The sequence below is a fragment of the Macaca fascicularis genome, chromosome 5 (assembly GCF_037993035.2).
Source record: "Macaca fascicularis isolate 582-1 chromosome 5, T2T-MFA8v1.1".
Taxonomy (NCBI): domain Eukaryota; kingdom Metazoa; phylum Chordata; class Mammalia; order Primates; family Cercopithecidae; genus Macaca; species Macaca fascicularis.
The window spans coordinates 104,589,363-104,603,333 of NC_088379.1; the positions used below are offsets into that span (position 1 = coordinate 104,589,363).

The window sequence follows — 13,971 nt, forward strand, 5'->3', positions numbered from 1 at the left end:
AACATGGGATGTCTATTTGTGTTGTCTTTACTTTCTTTTGGCGATGTACTGTAGTTTGCAGTGTACAAGTCTTTTAACCTCCTTAGTTTAGGTTTATTTCTAGGTATTTTATTTTTAATGCTATTGTAAATGGAATTGTTCCTTAATTTATCTTAAAATTATTCATTGTTAGTGTATAGAATTGCAACTGATTTTTGTGTGTTGATTATCCTGCAACTTTATTAGCTCTAACAGTTTTTTTAATGAAATCTTTAAGGTTTTCTACATGTATAAGATCATGTCATCTGTGAACAGAGATAATTTTACTACTCCCTTTTTAATTCGGATGCCTTTTATTTCTTTTTCTTGGCTAATTGCTCTGGCTAGGACTTCCAATACAATGTTGAGTAGAAGTGATGAGAGCTGGCATCTTTATCTTGTTCCTGGACTTAGATGAAAAGCTTTCAGTCTTTCATCATTGAGTTTGATGTTAGTTATGGGCATCTTGTATATGAGCTTTGTTATGTTGAGGTAGTTTTGTGTATTCCTAGTTTGTTGAGTGTCTTTATTTTGAAGGAGTATCAGATCTTGTCAGATGGTTTTTCTGAATCAATTGAGATGATTATGTGATTTTTATCCCTCATTCTGTTAATGTGATGTATTAAATTGATTTCTGTTTTCGAATATTCTTGCATTCCCGGAATAAATTCCACTTGGTCATGGTGTATAGTCCTTTCAGTGTGCTGTTGAATTCATTTGTTACTGTTGTTCAAGATTTTGCATCAATATTTATAAGGGATACTGGTCTTTAATCTGTATCTGGCTTTGGTATAAGGGTAATGCTGGTTTCAAAGAATGAACTTGGGCTAGGTGTGGTGGCTGACGCCTGTAATCCCAGCACTTTGGGAGGCTGAGACAGGTGGATCACCTGAGGTTGGGAGTTCGAGACCAGCCTGACCAACATGGAGAAACTCTGTCTCTACTAAAAATACAAAATTAGCCAGGCGTGGTGGCACATGCCTGTAATCCCAGCTACTCGGGAGGCTGAGGCAGAACTGCTTGAACCCAGGAGGCGGAGGTTGCGTTGAGCAGAGATCGCTCCGTTGCACTCTAGTCTGGGCAACAAGAGTGAAACTCCATCTCAAAAAAAAAAAAAAAAAAAAAGAATGAGCTTGCAAGTTTTCTCTCCTCCTTTTTAGTTATTGAGTCTTATCTCTTTTTTTTCTTCGGTAATCTAGCTAAGGGCTGGCCACTTTTTTTCTTTTCATTGTTTTTGTTTTTTTGGGTACAGATGGGGTCTTGTTATGTTGTCCAGGCAGGTCTTGCATTCCTGGCCTCAGGCAATCCTTCCACCTCAGTCTTCCTTATTGCCTATTAGTTTCTAATATTTATTATTCTGTTAGCCTTAGGTTTTATCTTTTTTTCTTTTTCTAGTTCTTGAGGTAAAAGTTGGGTTGTTAATGTGAATTTTTTTTTTTTTTTTTTTTTTTTTAAGACAGAGTCTTGCTCTGTCACCCAGGCTGGAGTGCAGTGGCACGATCTTGGCTTACTGCAACCTTTGCCTCCTGGATTCAAGCAATTCTTCTGCCTCAGCCTCTCGAGTAGCTGGGCTTACAGGCGTCTGCCCCCACGCCCGACTAATTTTTGTATTTTTCGTAGAGACAGGGTTTCACCATGTTGGCCAGGCTAGTCTCGAACTCCTGACCTCAGGTGATCCGCCCTGCCTTGGCCTCCCAAAGTGCTGGGATTACAGGCATGAGTCACCACACCTGGCTGAGGTGTTTCTTTTTTAGTGTATGTGTTTACAGCTGTAGACTTTCGTTTTGCGACATCTTTGGCTGTATCCCGTAAGTTTTTTTTTTTTTTTTTTTTTTTAGGATTTAAAGAAGTTTATTCTGAACCAAGTAAGAGTGACCAAGGCCTGTGACACAGCCCCAAGAGTTCTTGAAAACGTGTACCCAAGGTGGTTGGGTTACAGCTTGATTTTATACATTTTAGGGGGACAGAAGTTACAGGCAGACATTAATCAGTACATGCAAGGTGTGCACGAGTTTGGTCCGCAAAGGTGGGACAACTTGAAGTGGGGGCTTCCAGGTCATAGGTGGGTTCAGAAAGATTTTCTGATTAGCAGTTGGTTGAAAGAGGCAAGTTATTATCTAGAGGCCTGGAATTAATAGAAAGGAGTGTCTGGATTAACATAAGGGATTGTGAAGACCAAGGTTCTTACTATGCATTCCATAAGGTTTGGTATGCAAAACTTATGGGATATGTTTTTGTTTTTATTTGTGTAGAGGTTCCCTTGCGACTTTTTCTTTGACCCATTGGATTGAGAGTATGTTTCATTTCCACATATTTGTGGATTTTTCACTTTTCTAACTTAACTATTTTTTTTTTAAACCTAAGACATTGTAGACTTCTTTGCATGTGTAAGATTAATTTCATTACTTCTTTCTTTTATAAAAATATTTTTATTTTCTATAAATACATTTGGAAGAAATTATTTCTTCCCAACTGAATCCACCCCATTAACTGTCAATTTTTTCTACATAAAAAAGATGCTAATACGACCCTCACCTGTGACTGCTAAACAGAAAAAGATTACCTGGACTAGGCATTATTCCCCTAGTTGGAAATAAAGGCTGTTGGGCACGGGAGTTTGATCTTGTAAAGAAATCAATGCTGACAAAGGATCTCAGCAAGGCTAGTTTACTTTCTGCAGAAAGGGTGCACTCGCCAGCAGTCCAGCCATGAGAGCATACTGGACAAAGGAGACGGGAACATTTATAACCTTTACATCCTGATGCAATCCCCGATGGCTGTGCCCCATTCCCATCGGCTGGGATGGGACCTCACACTCTAAACTTAACTCGGTTGGCTAATAATTTAAAACTTTCCTAAATAGGAAGAAGGGAAAGAGGACAAAGAAAAGAGGAAGTTAGTGATGAGAAGTCAGAGGAGTTCCCAAATAAGGAATGGCATGTATCCTGATCTGGGACTCATTTAGCCTTGTGTCAACCTTCTGGAACAAGTTGGGGCAGCCTTGGAATATACACATACAAACATTTAACTGGGGAATGATAAATCCTTTATGGATTTAAGAAACTTTGGAGAACTTCTCCATTCCTTACAATTCCCTCCTCTTTTTGTTTTGCAATTCTTCAAACTTGTCTAGCAAGTCTCTACTTTGTTGTTTGGCTTGATCCCCTAATAAAAGCAACCTTTCCAAATAGGGTTGGGGAGAGGCAGAGGATAGATTAAGGGTTGTACTGATGAGCCTTTGTATAAGCCCTTGAATACAGGGTATAACACAACGTCCCCCAAGTAGAAGTATACCTTACACAGTTAATTGAGGAAGTGAGGATTGAGGTTGGGGTATCTTTCCAATTTCCAAACCAGTTTTCTAACCAGCTAGAGACGGGTTATTTATGCCAGAGTTCTTAGCTAGCTCGTTTGATAAAGCAGCAAGTCCCTCTAGGGCTCTTGTTATACTTCTGTCTGGGGCCGTGTTATTCAGAATGAATGTGCAGCACTGGGTTTTCTGTTTTCCTGTGTCATTTGGCTGGTAGATCTTAATTGATCTGTAGTTCCCCTAACCACGTCTTTGGTGTAGTTAACTTATCATTGTTGATTATACTAAATATAGCTTATCCAGTCTACATTTTTGTTTATCCTGACCCACCAAAATAATGTTGACTCGAATCTAGTAGTTATCTGATCTCTGACCTTAAATTCATCAGGAACCCCCCTTGGAACACCTGTTGCTTCTAGGTAGATAAGAGGATCAAAGGATCCCTAAGGAGCTCTTCTAGCATGTTGGTGGTGGGGCGTTTCCTTTTTTTGTTGGTGAAATGCCAGGGTAAAAGGGATAGGCGATTGGACTGGAGTGCAAGTACCACTCCAGTTATATGGTGGAGTATCCAGTAAGTGCCCTCCCACAATGCCACCATATGTTCCACTTGAGGATGGCTGATGGAGGCCTGATGGGTTAGCTCTTAGAAGTGCCTTACCTCCTTGCATTCCTGTGAAATTTCCAAGGAATATTGAGTTCTCCTGCCGTGAGAGGCATGAGGCAAACTTTACCCTGGAAGATGGAGGCTGAATGGCCCTCAGGGGCTGACCTGCAGGGTGTTGTATCTCTCTGCAGGATATAGCAGAGAGAGAGCTTGGCAAGATTCATCATTCCAGGCTGTAGAATCTTGAAAGAGAGCTACCACACACTCCAAATCCGTCGCATGTGAAGACGACTTAAGTGGAAAGGGGACAGTCTGGGCCTCTGGCCTACCGTGTGCACAAGTTTAACAGTCGATTTTGTTTAGAGTGCGGACAGAATATTTAATCCATTCTAACCAGGCATTTGCATTTTGATACCCTGTCTCAATAGCTAAAGTCTGCTTTAAGTCATTTACTTGTACTACTGATGCTTTTGTCTTATCATTTAGTAAGGGACTAATCAGGATAATAAAAGTTTGATTTAAAGCCAAGACTACTGGGGTTGGATAAGGGAAAGGAGGAGGAGGGAGAAGGCGTATTTCAAACATGCCTATAGGATCCTTCCTGTTGACATTTGCCCCAATACCATAGAGATGGCTGATAGCTGGCTGATTATCAATATTAGTTGAATCAGCAATAGAAATAAGAAAAAGGTTACACTGACAAAGCTTGCAATCAGGGGAAGTGCTTCCTTTGGTAAAATAAAGATTAGGCCTAAGCTCAGTACAAACCCCTCCTGTAGAGGTCCAGCCTCTGTATTGAGTGGTCTGTAGAACATCATTCCAACTGCTGCAAGGCTGCCATTCGGTGGGAATGAAGAAGCGGTGTCATGGCCGTAATTGATCGCATCTATGGGAGTGAGAGACTGTTAGATTAATTGGGGGACCAGGACATAAATATTTTTCTGAGGAGGCTAGTTGTTTTTGGTTATGTAGGTCCCCGCATAGTGTCACTAGACAGGTGTCAAAGGGTATCACTTGAGGCGATTCCAATCTAGTTATGTTAATAATAAAATGAGAGATAGTGAGAGGAAAGAAAGAAAAATAGAAACAAAGGTATATTAGGTTCTTCTTAATTTTAACTTGGTGGGACTTGGCCCGGGGACGACAGCCCAGAATTCTGAGAGTGTCGACACTTTCTTGACTCAAGTGTGATGGGTCTGCCCCTTCTCGGCAGCGCGAACTGCGGTTTTGGTGGTCAATAACACGAGGTAGGGTCCTTCCCAGATTGGCTCGAGCCTTCCTTCCTTCCATCCCTTTATGAAGACGTGGTCTCCAGGCTAATGCAAGTGTACTGGGAATTCCAAGGGTGGTGCTTGTGCTAAAAGACCTTTGGTTTTAAGGGAAAAAAAAGTAGAGGAGAGTCCAAATACGTATTTTCTAAGGAACTGATCTTTGGTTTCAAAGGTAGGCACATCAGCTGAGGAATGCAAACAAGGCAATCCATGTAACATTTCACAGGGGGATGAACGTATATCTCTTCGGGGAGCTGTCCCGATTCTGAATAAAGCAATAGGGAGGCATTTGGTCCATGGTGGGTGAGTCTCTAAAATTTAGTTAGATGACTTTTAAGAGTCTGATTTATTCTTTCTACTCTCCCGGAGGAGGAGGGGTGCTAACGAATATGGCATTCCCATTCTGTGTCCATCTGGGCCAGTTTTGTAATAATCCGTAAAGTGGGTCCTATTTTCTGAGTCAACATTTTCTATTAATCCAAACTATGGTATAATATGTTCAATTAAAGCCTTCACTACATTACTGGCAGTGGCCTTTGAGAAAAGAGTGGCCTCTACCCAATGAGTGAGATGGTCTACTATCACTAATAGGTATTTTAGTCAGCCTACTGGCCAGTATTTCGGTATAATCAACTTGAACACTTTGGAATGGTCTCAGCCTAGGTGTTCTTCCTCCTAGAGGTATTTTCTTTAGGGCCTGCTTATTAGTTTTCTTACAGATAATGCAGCTGTCAGTGACCTGTCTGGCCAGGGTATAGATCCCAGTACATCCATAGACTGAGGGCCCCAGTGCGTTCCTTGGTGTAAGTGGGACAGAACTTCTCTCATAAGGAGTTTGGAGAGCATCTCTTTCTGATCTGAGAGAATCCATTTCCCTTCTGTATTTTCTTTAACCCACATTTCACTCAGTTTTTCCTTTTAGGCGGAAGAGAAAGTAGCTAATTTGGGGGAGAGGAGGCAGGGGGTTAGATGAAATATTTGTTTCACAGCCCTTGCTGCTCTTTTGGCTACCTGGTCTGCAGGATTATTACCTCTATTTTCAAATGAAAAGTCATGCTGGTGTCCAGGGACATGTACAATTGCTCTTTCTCCTGGTAGCTGGAGATTATTTAAAACACAAGTCACTAATGACTCATGAGCAAGCTCTCGACCTTGGCTGTTCATCAGGCCTCTTTCTGTCCCTATTTTTCCAAATGTATGCGCTACCCCAAAAGCGTACTTAGCGTCTGTGTAAGTGGTTCCTATCTCATTTTCTAGATATTTAAGGGCCTGACTGAGAGCAAATAGTTCACAGCCTTGGGCGGAATAGGTATCAGATAATTGCCCTGATTCAATTTCCTCAAGAGTTTCTCCATCCACCACAGCATATCCACTGTGCCTGTTTCCATCAAACATCTGAGAGGACCCATCTAGGAACAAATGTCGTCTTGTTTTATAAGGGGTTTCAGATAGGTCTGGTAGAACCTTGGTATGATAATTAATTAAATCTGGACACAAATGCTCTGTCTGCAGCAATGGATTCCCTGTTAAGAATCCGGCAGGGTTGAGTGAACTGTCAGTGGTTATAGTTAGATCATCTCTTTCTAATAGGATAGCCTCATACTTTAAAATCCTAGAATCAGTCAGCTAGCTTTCCGCTTTTTGATTTAGGATGACTTTGACCTCAAGGGGTGTACTTACTGTTAAGTATCCCCCAAAGGTAATCTTTCTGCTTTCTTCCACTAATATGGCAGTGGCTGCCACAGACTGGATGCACTGGGGACACCCACTGGCAACTGGATCTAAGACTTTGGACAGAAAGGCAACTGGTTGCTGGTGGCCTCCACGTTCTTGAGTGAGTACTCCAAGGGCCACTCCACTGTCTATGTTAACAAGAAGATGAAAGGGTTTTTCTAAAGAAGGCAGGGCTAAGACAGGGGCGGATACCAATCATGCTTTTCATTCGTTTGGTCTACTTCATCAGAAGTCCTTATAAGCGGGTCTGGCCCATTTTTAGTTAATTTCTCATATAGCAATTTACTTCTTAATGCATAAGAATCAATCCATAATCTACAGTATCTAATCAATCCCAGAAATTTTGTAAGTTCCTGTTTTGTTTGAGGCAGGGGCAAGGAGACATTTCCCTTGACCTGTTCAGGTCATATTCTCCTTTTGCCCGTGCTAATTAGATGACCTAAATATCTAACTTCTGGTTCTACATATTGGAGCTTTTCTTTGGAGACCTGCAGTCCCTTAGAGTATAAGTGATTCAGGAAATACACAGAGTATTGACTTTCTTTTTCTATATCTTCTCCAGATACAAATATGTCATCCATATATAGGATTCAATGCAAATGTGGTGGAGTGTCTGTCTCACTAATAATGCCGTCTAGAGCATGAGTAAAAATATTTGGTGAATCCGCAAATCCTGGGGCAGTACTATCCACTGGTACTGCTGCTTCTGTCCTGTATGGGGGTCCTCCCATTTGAATGTGAATAGATCTTGGCTATTCACATAGTCCTCAGCCAAAGGACATGCCCAGAAAGCATCCTTTAAGTCTATTACAGTAAACCATTGATGACTTTACGGAATTTTACTAAGGTTAGTATATGGATTTGGCATAGCAGGGTGAGTGGTTTGAACTATTTCAGTTATAACTCTGAGATCTTATACTAATCGGTAGGATCCATCTGGCTTCCTGACAGGTAGGATAAGGGTATTATACGGAGACATGCAAGGCTCTAAAAGTTCATCTTTAATAAGGCCTTCAGTCACAGGTTTTAGTCCTACCTGGCCTTCCAAGGAAATCAGGTATTGCTTCCTCTGGGCTACTGCCCCTTGGAACCTTTAAATGTATTTATGTCGGGGGAATCTGTAATCTCCCTTGGTTTCCTTCTCTTGACTATAAGTCCAGATGGATTTTCCTCTCCTCAATGGTAGTTAGCAGGTGGAGAGAGGGAAGGAACCCCTTTGGCCCTACTTGCAGTCCAAGACCTAACTTTAGCATTAAGTCTCTTCCTAACAAATTAGTGCCTACTTCAGGAAATAATAGAAATTGAATATTAGCTGCCCGATTTTTGTATCTGACTTCTGTATCTTCTAGGATTTTGGCCTTAAACCTCTTTCCTTTCACCCCAGATGCTAGTAGCTCTTCTGGAGAACAGCTTAGGCCACTTGGAGAAAAGCATAAGGGAGAACAAGTTGCTCCAGAACCAATGAGGAATGTTATTAGTTCATGGTTTGGTCCCACCTCTAAATTTATCAAGGGCTCTTGGTGGGAATCAAGGTGGAAAAGAAAGAGCCCCTGACTCCCCTGTTCTTCCTCTCCAAAGGTTGGCATGGAATTTCGTCTGTGGCCTTTAGCTCAGGGCATTCTCTCTTAAAATGGCCCAGTTTTCCACATTTATGATACCTATCCTGTCCTCCTTCTCGTTCTCTTCTGGAGCTCCTTTGTTTTGATTTCTCTTCATCTGTTCTACATCTCTAACTTTTATGACACATGCTATGGTCTTCCCATGTTCCATTTCGAACTTGCCCCCTGACTGTCTGTGCGATGGCCCCCGTGGGCGCTGGTCAAAATCTCATCCCAGGTATATTTGGTCCTGGTGAACTCTGCCAAAAAATTTTTGCCTTTTATTTTTATCTGTCTTCATCCCTTCTCATGTATGCTTTCTGTGCTGCTTCTAAAAGTTCTTCAGTTGACCGAGTTTTCCACCTCTCTATCTTTTATAGTTTCCTTGCAATATCTGGCCAACTATTGGTAACAAAATGTAATTTTAACATACCTTGTCCTAGTGGACTGTCAGGATCTGTATCAGTGTACCTTCTCATCTGCTCCCTTAGTCCGTCTAAAAAGTGCGTAGGTTCCTCATCTTTCTCTTGTTCATCAAAGACCTTAGTGAGGTTTTGGGGTCTGGGTGCAGACTCCTTGATACCTTTTATAATTAATTCTTGTAGATCCCTCATATTCTCCTGGTGAACAGCATTATTATTATTCCATTGTGCGTCCAGAGCAGGAAATGTAACATTCGCTGCTGGAATATTTTGACCGGCAGGGTTATCACGTTCCCAGGTCCCCATAGCAGCTCTACGGATCATGTTTCACTCTTCCTTTGAAAAGAGTATACCAGCTGGGTGCAGTGGCTCATGCCTGTAATCCCAGCACTTTGGGAGGCCGAGGCAGGCGGATCACAAGGTCAGGAGATGGAGACCATCCTGGCTAACACGGTGAAACCCTGTCTCTACTAAAAATACAAAAAATTAGCTGAGTGTGGTGGCGGGTGCCTGTAGTCCCTGCTACTTGGGAGGCTGAGGCAGGAGAATGACGTGAACCTGAGAGGCGGAGCTCGCAGTGAGCCGAGATTGTGCCACTGCACTCCAGCCTGGGCCACAGAGCGAGAGTCCGTCTCAAAGGAAAAAAAAAAGGAAAAGAGGATACCCAGGATTGACATTAATTCAGTCCAAGTATATAGTTTGGGACCTAAAAACTGGTCAGTTTGCTCTACTACTCTCTCTGGGTCATCTAGCAAAGGCTTAAGCCCTTTCTTTAGACCTCGGACTTCAGAGGGAGTTAAAGGGGCGTTCAAGAATCCAATTGCGCCCCTACCCTGTGGCACCTCCTTTAGAGGGAAGAGCTGAAAAGCTGGCTCTTTGGAAACACAGGGAAAGGGAAATTTTTGAATATTCCTTCTACATTGTTCTCTCTCTCTCAAGCCCTCTTTTTAAGGAGAGATCAGAGGCTTCTGCCTACGGAGCCTGAGGAGGAGGAGGCGGGACTAGAAATGGAGGAAGATGGTTTAGGGGATCCCACTGGATATTCTCTTTTTACCCTCCTCCATCCCTTTCTTCAGATCCCTTAGGGGATAAAGAGAAACTGGCCCCTGCTGCCAGCACATGGCATAGTCTGTCTCTTCTGAAAACATAGGACTCTTGCTATTAACATAGAGTTTTAGAAGCTGGCAGACCCAGTCTTCATTTGAGCCATACTTTGGCCAGAAAACAGCAGGATTTAAAATTGGTTCTTGGGTCCACAGAAAGCAACAATACTTGATCATTAGTTGCTTTTTCTTATGTTTAGTCCTTTCATTTTCTTTCCAATGTGTAAGCATAAGTCCTAAAGGACTATGAGGAGGAATTCAGTCTTTCTTGCCTCCTTCATCTCTGACCTGGTTTCCAGTTCCAGGCCTACTAGAAGTATTCCGCATATTGGGTGAGACTTTTTCCCAGTAGACTCAATCCCCCAGATCCTCCAGCTCAGAGGTATCTTGTCTGCTCAAATGTATTTCCTCCTTTTCCCCTGGGATTAGCCTTCCCCTTTTTAGTCTTAGTTTCTTTATTGCCTGTATTCTCAGTTCCCTGGAGATAACTTTCTCCCCTCTGTTCCCTGTCCTGAAGATAATCCACACTCGTCTTACAGTCACTTTCTCTCAACCGCAATCATTCACTCACATACATCCCACATATTCCCTCAAGGAAGGACCACTAAAGAAGTAGTTTGCCGCCTTCTAACAGTTTTTCCTACCTTGGCTCACGCACAAGGTCTCCTGGTCCCGCAATTTTAAAAGTTTCTCCTTGTCCCCTGCATTGCTGAGAATCCAAATGTATTCCTCGCAGCAGGTAAGCCCTGGCTATCTCCCTGGGGCTGCCGTAACAGGATGGTTGGGCGCCTCCCCACAAGAGAGGACCAAGGACCGGAGGGGCAACAGTGTCCCTCTACAGGCCACGAAATTTATGGGCACAGGAGTTCGATGTAAAGAAATCAACTACGAGACAAAGGATCTCTCAGCAAGGCTAGTTTACTTTCTGCAGAAAGGGTGCACTCTCCAGCAATCCAGCCATGAGAGCACACCGGACAAAGGAGACGGGGACATTTATAACCTTTACATCCTGATGCAATCCCCGATGGCTGTGCCCCATTCCCATCGGCTGGGATGGGACCTCACACTCGAAACTTAACTCGATTGGCTAATAATTTAAAACTTTCCTAAATAGGAAGAAGGGAAAGAGGACAAAGAAAAGAGGAAGTTAGTGATGAGAAGTCAGAGGCATTCCCAAATAAGGAATGGCATGTATCCTGATCTGGGACTCATTTAGCCTTGTGTCAACCTTCTGGAACAAGTTGGGGCAGCCTTGGAATATACACATACAAACATTTAACTGGGGAATGATAAATCCTTTATGGATTTAAGAAACTTTGTAGAACTTCTCCTTACCTTACAAGGCCCTTCCTGGGGGCAGGAAGTGGGATTTTAAGAGGACCCTATAGCAGCAGGCAGCCAAGAGTCAAACAAAACAAGCATATGCAATAGTCATAATCATGCTATTGTGACAGTATGAATTAGCCAGGCATGTACAGGAGTTCAGATGGGGGAATAGTGGAAGCCCACAAAACTTCCACTTTTGGGCCCTCGCCAAAGCAGTGAGACGGCCCTCACCAGTGCAGAGACACTGGTCTGAGAAACACAATAAAATGTCTACCTGGGTAGTCATGATCATTCTATTATGAGGTAGACAGGAAGCAGAGTGGGGCCAGGAGATGGAAGGGGCCACGCTCGCCCTCAGGAGTCCCTGACTAGGGAAGGTCCTTCCACGCTCTCTGAAGGTGGCGGGGCCCCAAATATCCTGGCCAGGAGCTCTTTGTTGGAGCGGGTCTTGTCCTGGGCAGTTGCCAGGTAAGCCCATTCACGCCCCCTGGCTGTGCTGCTTTCCGGGCCGTCAGTTCCTGCTCAGTAGGCTGCTGGGCAGACGTCCAGGAGCCATCTGGGTGAACAAGGTCCCCATCAGCAGCAAAAAAGCGTTGTCCCCATTCCACACTTTGAAGATAGAAGATGGTCTCACACTTGGCCTGAGGGACCTCCGCTCTCAGGCGCTGTCTGCCTGTGTACCTGGCGCTCGCTGTGGTGGGACCAGGTGAAATGGTGCAAGTACTCCAGATTCCATAGGTCATAATGGAAGGGGCTACACCTGCAGGCACCCATAGGCGTGTTGTGTAGACTGGCCGCCACGCTCTTGGCTCTGTGCTTGTCACGGAACTCCACCCATCCCTCGTTGTAGTCCTTGCTGTAGGACTGCTTTTTTTCCCTCCCATGGCTGCTGCTGCCTTCTTCTTACATCTCATGAACCAGTCCTCAGCCTGAAAGAAAACGCGTCTGACCTCACCACAGGTGCTAAGAAGGTTGCTGATGTGCAGGGGCTGGAAGTGTGGTGGGATATGGCCCAGGTACACAATACCTGGCACTACCTGCTTCTTGTTGCCACAGGCCTTTTCTTTGGATTCCTCCTGTTCCTCCTCTGCATCTAGTGTCTGGTCTGTCCCTTCCAGTGCCTTTGTTCTGTTGCGGCCTTCTCCGATTCTTCTGCCTCCATGTTGACTGACAAGAGCAGCACGACCTAATTTCATTACTTCTAATGACTGCATAGATTCATTTGCACGATTAAATCATAATTTAACCTATTTTATATTGATGTATATCTGAATTCTCTTTAATTTTTCACAATTATAAGTAATGCTATAGTGAGCATTAAGTTGCATATGTTTTGCTCATTTGTCAGATTATTTCCTTTGGTTAAACTATTTGGAATTGAGCTACTGGGTCAAAGTATTTTTTTGTCTTTGTATATGTGTTTACATATTAAGTATTTGAAAGTATTTATATATATGTTGTATCTTGATACATGCAAATCCTTGTAGTTACCAGGTGACTACTCAGCTTTCTTGCTAACATTGTATGGTGTGCTTATTTCCTCACTCTCTCATCAACATGAATTGATGTTAGATTTGAGATGGTGGAAAAGAGATAATACAGGATTTTAAGGTAATAGGACACATTATGGGTGGTCACATTATGAAAACCATTTAATGTTAATTCTAGCCACTACTTTAGGATGGTTTGGAATAGGAAAGAATTTGAGAGAGGTTCAAGATGGGGAGATACATTGTGAAGCTGTTGTAATTTGGCAAGTCAGTGGGGCCTAAAATAAGGTGGGAGTTAGTTGCACAGGTTAATTTGATAGATGCTAAAGTAGTGTAACCATACGGTGGGTTCACCTTGCTTGCTGCCTAGACAGAGCTGATTTATCAAGACAAGGCAATTGCAGTAGAGAAAGAGTTACTTACTCATGCAGAGCCAGTGTGTGGGAGATGGTAGTTTTATTACTCAAATCAGTCTCCTCAAGCATTTGGGTAAGGAAGGAGACCACCCCTTATATTGTCCTATGCCCAATTTCTGCCTCCAAAGAAAGTAGTAGTAAAAACTTAAAGGCAGAAATGAAATCCACAAGCAGACAGCCTGGCGCTGTGTCCTGGGCCTGGTAGTTAAAGATCAACCCCTGACCTAACCAGTTATGTTATCTATAGATTCCAGACATTGTATGGAAAAGCATTGTAAAAATCCCTGTCCTGTTCTGTTCCATTCTGATTACCGTTGCATGCAGCCCCCAGTCACCTATCCCCTGCTTGCTCAATCGATCACGACACTCTCATGTGGACCCACTTAGAGTTGTGAGCCCTTAAAAGGGACAGGAATTGCTCACTCAGAGAGCTTGGCTCTTGAGACAGGAGTCTTGTCAATGCTCCCGTCCAAATAAACCCCTTCCTTCTTTAACTTGGTGTCTGAGGGGTTTTGTCTGCGGCTCTTCCTGCTACATGGGGATCAGCGTTTTTACAGATAATTTGGTTGGGGGGGTGGGCAGTGAGTCGGGAGTACTGATTGGTTGGGTCAGAGATGAAATCAGAGAGAGTCAAAGCTATCTTCTTGTGTCTGGAATTGGTGGGTTCTTGGTCTCGCTG

The 13,971-nt window shown here is 43.2% G+C and overlaps 1 protein-coding gene and 1 pseudogene across 3 annotated transcripts in view; one reads left to right on the forward strand and one right to left on the reverse strand.

The window, feature by feature from the left end:
- METAP1 (methionyl aminopeptidase 1) overlaps positions 1-13,971 on the forward strand; it is a 68,441-nt gene that overhangs the window by 14,803 nt on the left and 39,667 nt on the right. The gene's annotated exons all lie outside the window — the stretch shown is intronic.
- LOC102120131 (activator of basal transcription 1 pseudogene) lies at positions 11,699-12,675 on the reverse strand (annotated as a pseudogene).